This window comes from Zalophus californianus, chromosome 8, assembly GCF_009762305.2.
Source record: "Zalophus californianus isolate mZalCal1 chromosome 8, mZalCal1.pri.v2, whole genome shotgun sequence".
NCBI lineage: Eukaryota > Metazoa > Chordata > Mammalia > Carnivora > Otariidae > Zalophus > Zalophus californianus.
This window is the reverse complement of record NC_045602.1, coordinates 57190700-57198089: the sequence shown is the minus strand read 5'-3', so window position 1 is coordinate 57198089 and position 7390 is coordinate 57190700.

The window sequence follows — 7390 nt, the reverse complement described above, 5'->3', positions numbered from 1 at the left end:
TAAGATCTCCTTTTTATAAGTGGTTATCAAGTCTCCCAAGTTCCTTTTAATTTAGAGAATTCTCTCTACCCCACCCCCACAAATATAAAAATATATATTTTTCATGTCATTGATTTGTCACAAAAACTATGTTAATTGCCCTATAGAATATTCTACATTTTGGATATATGAGTTGCTTCCCCATGGTATCACTAAACTATTCCTCTATTCTTTTTATTTCCTCTAAATGGAAGTCAACACTAGAAGCCTGATTAGATTCAAGTTCATTTTTGGCAGGAATACTTTACAGGAAATTATCTAAAAACCCTGGTGTTTGAAGTAAATATTTATCTCAACATGCTGAAATATTATGGTCTCAAATCAAGATGATTTAATTAACCAGAATAAATAAAAAGACACCATTTTAGGTTGAAAGATTAAACTGCAAAGTACAGATTGAGGACACCTGGATCCACATGCAGGGAAGACACCCAGAAGGTTTTCACTGAACACTTGGCAGGCAGCAGCCCACCGCAGTGGTTAGGAATATGACTTGGGAATTGGACAGGATGGGTTTGAATTCTGGCTCTGCCACTTACCGAGTGACTTTTGGTAAGTGAGTTAATGTCCCCATTCCCTCATCAATCAAAACAATATTATAGCCAGTCCTCAATAAATATTGACAGTATTTTGATTACCTCTAAGCACAGGAAATAACACACTAGAAAAACTCTTGTCCATGTGCACAACAGGTCACATACAAGAATATTCATTACACCAAGCTTTGTAATAGGCAAAAATTGAAAAAAAAACCTAAATGTTCATAAATTGGGGAGGGATAAATAAAACATGACATATTCATATATTAGAATCCTATCCAGTAGTTACAAGACCTAGCTCTCTATGTATTAATTTTGGATGGACCCCAAAACAGAATGTTGAGGGGCACCTGGGTGGATCAGTCGATAAAGCATCTGACTCTTGATTTTGGCTCAGGTCATGAGCTCAGGGTCCTGAGATGGAGCCGTGCATCTTGCTCTAGCACGGAGTCGGCTTGAGATTCGTTCTCCCCCTCCCTCTGCCTCTCCCCCCACTCTCTCTCTTCATGCATGTACTCTAAATCAATCAATCAATCAATCAATCAATCAATCAAATCTTTAAAAAAAAAAAACCCAGAATGTTGAGTGAGAAATCAAGTTTGCAGAATGACACTTCAGGATGATAGTATTTATGGAAAAAACCACATACAAGCAAAAGTTAATACTAGAAATTTTATACAGGAACATGTGTATGCAATGAATATGTTTTGAACTTGACTTTTAAAATATTAAATAATTATAGATCAACAGGGAGTTGTAAAAAAATAATATAGGAAGGTCCCATGTACCTGTGCTCCAGTTTCTGCCAATGATAACACATTGCATCAAAACAGGAAAGTGACATTGATACAATCCACAACTTTATTCAGATATCACCACATATGCACTCGCGTGTGCACGCATGTGTCTGTGTGTGTGTGTGTGTGTGTGTGTACACTTCTGTGCAATTTTATCACATGAGCACATTCATGTAACCACCACCACAATCCAGATAGAGACCTGCTCCATCACTCCAAGATCTCTCATGCTACCCCTTTAAAGTCATACCCAATATGCTCCCCAGACCCCATCCCAAACACCTGGCAACCACTCATCGGTTCTCCATCTCTATAATTTTGTCATTTCTAGAATGTTATATAAATGGCATTAAAAAGTATGTAGCCCTTTTAAGATTTTTTTTTCCATGTAGCGTAATTCCCTTGAGATCAATTCAAGTTCTTGTTTTGTGTATTGATAGTTTTTTCTTTTTTTAAATTCAATTAATTAATATATAATGTATCATTAGTTTCAGAGGTAGAGGTCAGTGATTCATCAGTCTTATATAATACCCAGTGTTCATTACATCATGTGCCTTCCTTAATGTCCATCACCCAGTTACCCCATCCCCCCACCAGCAACCCTCAGTTTGTTTCCTATGATTAAGAGTCTTATGGTTTGTCTCCCTTTCTGATTTCGTCTTTATTTTTCTTCTCTCCCCTTATAATCCTCTGTTTTGTTTCTTAAATTCCACATATGAGTGGGATCATCATAATTGTCTTTCTCTGATTGACGTATTCACTTAGCATAATACCCTCTAGTTCCATCCACACCACTGCAAATGACAATATTTCATTTTTTGATGGCTGAATAATATTCCATTGTATATATATACCACTTCTTCTTTATCCATTCATCTGTCAGTGGATATCTGGGTTCTTTCCATAGTTTGGCTATTCTGGACATTGCTGCTATTAACACTGGGGTGCAGGTACCCCTTTGGATTACTACATTTGTATCTTTGGGTAAATCCCTAGTAGTGCAATTCGTGGGTCATAGGGTAGCTAGCTCTATTTTCAACTTTTTGAGGAACCTCCATACTGTTTTCCAGAGTGGCTGCACCAGCTTACATTCCCACCAACAGTGTAAGTGGATTCCTCTTTCTCCACATCCTCACCAACATCTGTCATTTCCTGAGTTGAATTTTTGCCATTCTGACCCCTGTGAGGTGGTATCTCATTGTGGTGTTGATTTGTATTTCCCTGATGCCGAGTGACATGGAGCATTTTTTCATGTGTCTGTTGGCCATTTGGATGTCTACTTTGGAGAAATGTCTGTTCAAGTCTTCTGCCCGTTTCTTGATTGAATTATTTGTTCTTTGGGTGTTGAGTTTGATAAGTTCTTTATAGATTTTGGATACTAGCCCTTTATCTGATAAGACATTTGCAAATATCTTCTCCCATTCTGTCGGTTGTCTTTTGGTTTTGTCAACCGTTTCCTTTGCTGTGCAGAAGCTTTTTATCTTGATGAAGTCCCAATAGTTCATTTTTGCCTTTGTTTCCCTTTCCTTTGGAGACGTGTCTAGCAAGAAGTTGCTGTGGCCGAGTTCACAGAGGTTGCTGCTTGTGTTATCCTCAAGGATTTTGATGGATTCCTGTCTCACATTTAAGTCTTTCATCCATTTTGAGTCTATTTTTGTGTGTCATGTAAGGAAATGGTCCAGTTTCATTCTTCTGCATGTGGCTGTCAAATTTTCCCAACACCATTTTTTGAAGAGACTGTCTTTTCTCCATTGGATATTCTTTCTTGCTTTGTCAAATATTAGTTGACCATAGAGTTGACGGTCCATTTCTGGGCTCTCTATTCTGTTCCATTGATCTATGTGTCTGTTTTTGTGCAGTTCCATACTATCTTGATGATTACAGCTTTGTAATAGAGCTGGAAGTCCAGGATTGTGACGCCACCAGCTTTCATTTTCTTTTTCAACATTCCCCTGGCTATTCAGGGTCTTTTCTGGTTCCATACAAATTTTAGGATTGTTTGTTCCAGCTCTGTGAAAAATGTTGATGGTATTTGGATAGGAATTGCATTAAATGTGTAGATTACTCTAGGCAGCATAGACATTTTAACAAAATTTTTCTTCCAATCCATGAGCATGGAATGTTTTTCTATTTCTTTGTGTCTTCATCAGTTTTTTTTCATGAGTGTTCTATAGTTTTCTGAGTAGAGATTCTTTGCCTCTTTAGGTTTATTCCTAGGTATCTTACGATTTTTGGTGCAATTGTAAATGGGATCAACTTCTTAATTTCTCTTGCTTCTGTCTCATTGTTAGTGTATAGAAATGCAACTGATTTCTGTACATTGATTTTATGTCCTGCCACTTTGCTGAATTCCTGTATGAGTTCTAGCAATTCTGGGGTGGAGTCTTTTGGGTTTTCCACATAGAATATCATATCATCTGCAAAGAGTGAGAATTGGACTTCTTTGCCAGTTTGGATGCCTTTTATTTCCATTTGTTGTCTGATTGCTTAAGCTAGGACTTCTAGCACTATGTTGAATAAGAGTGGTGAGAGGGGGCATCTCGGCTGTGTTCCTGACCTCAGGGGAAAAGCTCTCATTTTTTTTCCCCATTGAGAATGATATTCACTGTGGGCTTTTCATATACAGCTTTTATGATATTGAGGTATGTTCCCTCTATTCCTACAAGGCAGGGAGTTTTTTTATCAAGAAAGGATACTGTACTTTGTCAAATGTTTTTCTGCATCTATTGAGAGGATCATATGGTTGTTGTCCTTTCTTTTATTAATGTAGTGTATTGCATTGATTGATTTGCAGTTGTTGAACCACCCTTGCAGCCTGGAAATAAATCCCACTTGCTCGTGGTGAATAATCCTTTTAATGTACTGTTGGATCCTATTGGCTACTATCTTGGTGAGAATTTTTGCATCTGTGTTCATCAGGGATATTGGTCTATAATTCTTTTTGGTGGGGTCTTTGTCTGGTCTTGAGATCAAGGTGATGCTGGCCGCATAGAACTAGCTTGAAAGTTTTCCTTCCATTTCTATTTTTTGAAACAGCTTCAGAGGAATAGGTATTAATTCTTCTTTAAATGTTTGGTAGAATTCCCCTGGGAAGCCATCCAGCCCTGGGCTCTTGTTTGTTGGGAGATTTTTGATGACTGCTTCAATTTCCTTGCTGGTTATGGGTCTCTTCAGATGTTCTATTTCTTCCTGTTTCAGTTTTGGTAGTTTATACTTCTCTAGGAATGCACGCATTTCTTCCAGATTGTCTAATTTGTTGGCATACAGTTGCTCATAATATGTTCTGGTAATTGTTTGTATTTCTTTGGTGTTGATTGTGATCTCTCCTTTTTCACTCATGGTTTTATTTATTTGGGTCCTTTCTCTTTTTGATAAGTCCGGCCAGAGGTTTATCAATCTTACTAATTCTTTCAAAGAACCAGCTCCTAGTTTCATTGATCTATTCTACTGTTCTTTTGGTTTCTATTTCATTGATTTCTGTTTAATCTTTATTAATTCTCTTCTCCTGCTGGGTTTAGGCTTTATTTGCTGTTCTTTCTCCAGCTCCTTGAGGTGTAAGGCTAGGTTGTATATTTGAGAACTTCCTTGTTTCTTGAAAAAGGCTTGTATTGCTATGTACTTCCCTCTTAAGACTGCCTTTGGGGTGGTTTTGAACAGTTGTGTTTTCATTTTCATTTGTTTCTATGAATTTTTTAAATTCTTTTCCAATTACCTGGTTGACCCATTCATTCTTTACTAGGATGCTCTTTAGCCTCCATGTATTTGAGCTCTTTCCAAATTTCCTCTTGTGATTGCGTTCAAGTTTCAAAGCATTGTGGTCTGAAAATATGCAGGGAATGATCCCAATCTTTTGGCATGGGATCCAGTATGTGATCTATTTGTGACCCAGTATGTGATCTATCCTGGAGAATGTTCCATGTGCACTCAAGAAGAATGTGTACTCTGTTGCTTTAGGATGCAATGCTCTGAATATATCTGTGAAGTCTATCTGATCCAGTGTGTCATTCAAAGGCCTTGTTTCCTTGTTGATCTTCTGCTTAGATGATCTGTCCATTGCAGTGACTGGGGTGTTAAAGTCCCCTACTATTATTGTATTATTATCAATGTGTTTCTTTAATTTTGTTATTAATTGGTTTATATAATTGGCTGCTCTCATTAGGGGAATAAATATTTATAATTGTTAGATCTTTTTGTCGGATAGACCTTTTAATTATGATATAGTGTCCTTTCTCATCTTTCATTACAGTCTTTAGTTAAAATCTAATTTGTCTGATATAAGGATTGCTACCCCAGCTATCTTTTGATGTCTATTACCATCCCCTCACTTTCAATCTGGAGGTGTCTTAGGGGTCTAAAGTGAGTCTCTTGCAAGAGCATATCAATGGGTCTTGTTTTTGTTGTCCAATCTGATACCCTGTGTGTTTTAATTGTGGCATTCAGTCCATTTACATTCAGAGTAACTATTGAAAGATATGAATTTAGGGCCATTGTATTACCTATAAATCACTGTTTCTGTTGTATATTATCTCTCTTCCTTTCTGGTCTATGTTACTTTTGGGCTCTCTCTGCTTAAAGGATCCCCTTTAATGTTTCTTACAAGGCTAGTTTAGTGATCATAAATTCTTTTAGTTTCTGTTTCTTTTCTGAAGGTTTCTTTTTATCTCTCCTCCTATCTTTAATGATATCCTAGCTGGGTAAAGTATTCTTGGCTGCATATTTTTCTCATTTGGCACCCTGAATATATCATGCCAGTCCTTTCAGGCCTGCCAGGTCTCTGTGGATAGGTCTGATGCTAGTCTAATGTTTCTACCCTTGTAGGTCACGGACCTCTTGTCCTGAGCTGTTTTCAGGATTTTCTCTTTGTCTCTGAAATTTACAAGTTTTACTATTATATGTTGAGGTGTTGATCTATTTTTATTGATAGTGAGGAAGGTTCTCTGTGCCTCCTGGACTTGAATGCCTGTTTCCTTCCCCAGATTAGGGAAATTCTCTGCTATAATTTGCTCCAATATACCTTCTGCCCCTCTCTCTCTTTCCTCTTCTTCTGGGAGACCAATTATTCACTTTATGGCACCACTTGTCTCTCGAATTCTCCCCTTGTGATCCAGTAGTTGTTTATCTCTTTTTCTCAGCTTCTTTATTTTCCATCATTTGCTCTTCTATATCACTAATTCTCTCTTCTGCCTCACTTATCCTAGCAGTTAGAGCCTCCATTTTTTATTGCATATCATTAATAGCCTTTTTGATTTTGACTTGATTATATTTTAGTTCTTTTATTTCTCCAGAAAGGGATTCTCTAGTGTCTTTTATGTTTTTTTCAAGCCCAGCTAGTATCTTTATAATCGTCATTCTGAACTCTAATTCTGACATCTTACTTATGTCCATACTGATCAGGTCCCTGGCAGTCAGTGCTGCCTCTTGTTCTCTTTTTTGAGGTGAGTTTTTCCATCTTGTCATTCTGTCCACAGAAGAATAGATGAAAAAGAGAACAAAATACTAAAATTGCAACAACAACCCCGAGAAAGATACACTAAACAAATCAGAAGAGTCCCAAAACCAAAAATAAAACAGAACAGAGCAATACACTGGATCCTGTGTGTATTTTGGTCTGTTTGTTAGAAAACCAGATCCCAAAATTGTAAAGAAAGAAAAACATACATATACAAAAATAAAATTAAATGCATTGAAAGGATAGAATGTAACTGTGAAGATGAAAATTAAAAAAGACTTTGATTAAAAAAGGAAGAAAAAAGAGAGAGAGAATATGATCAGGTAGGTGAAGAGAACACAGCAATACACTAGATTCTGTGGGTATTTTGGTCTGTTTGTTAGAACATACTGCATCCCAAAATTGTAAAGAAAAAAAAAAACCTTATATATATATATATATATTAAATAAAATAAAATACAATGAAAAGAAAGAATTTAAGTGTAAAAATGACAATTAAAAGGATTAAAAAAAGAGTTGATAAAACAAGAAATTGGTTGAAAAAGGAAAGAGAAAAAAATTAAAAT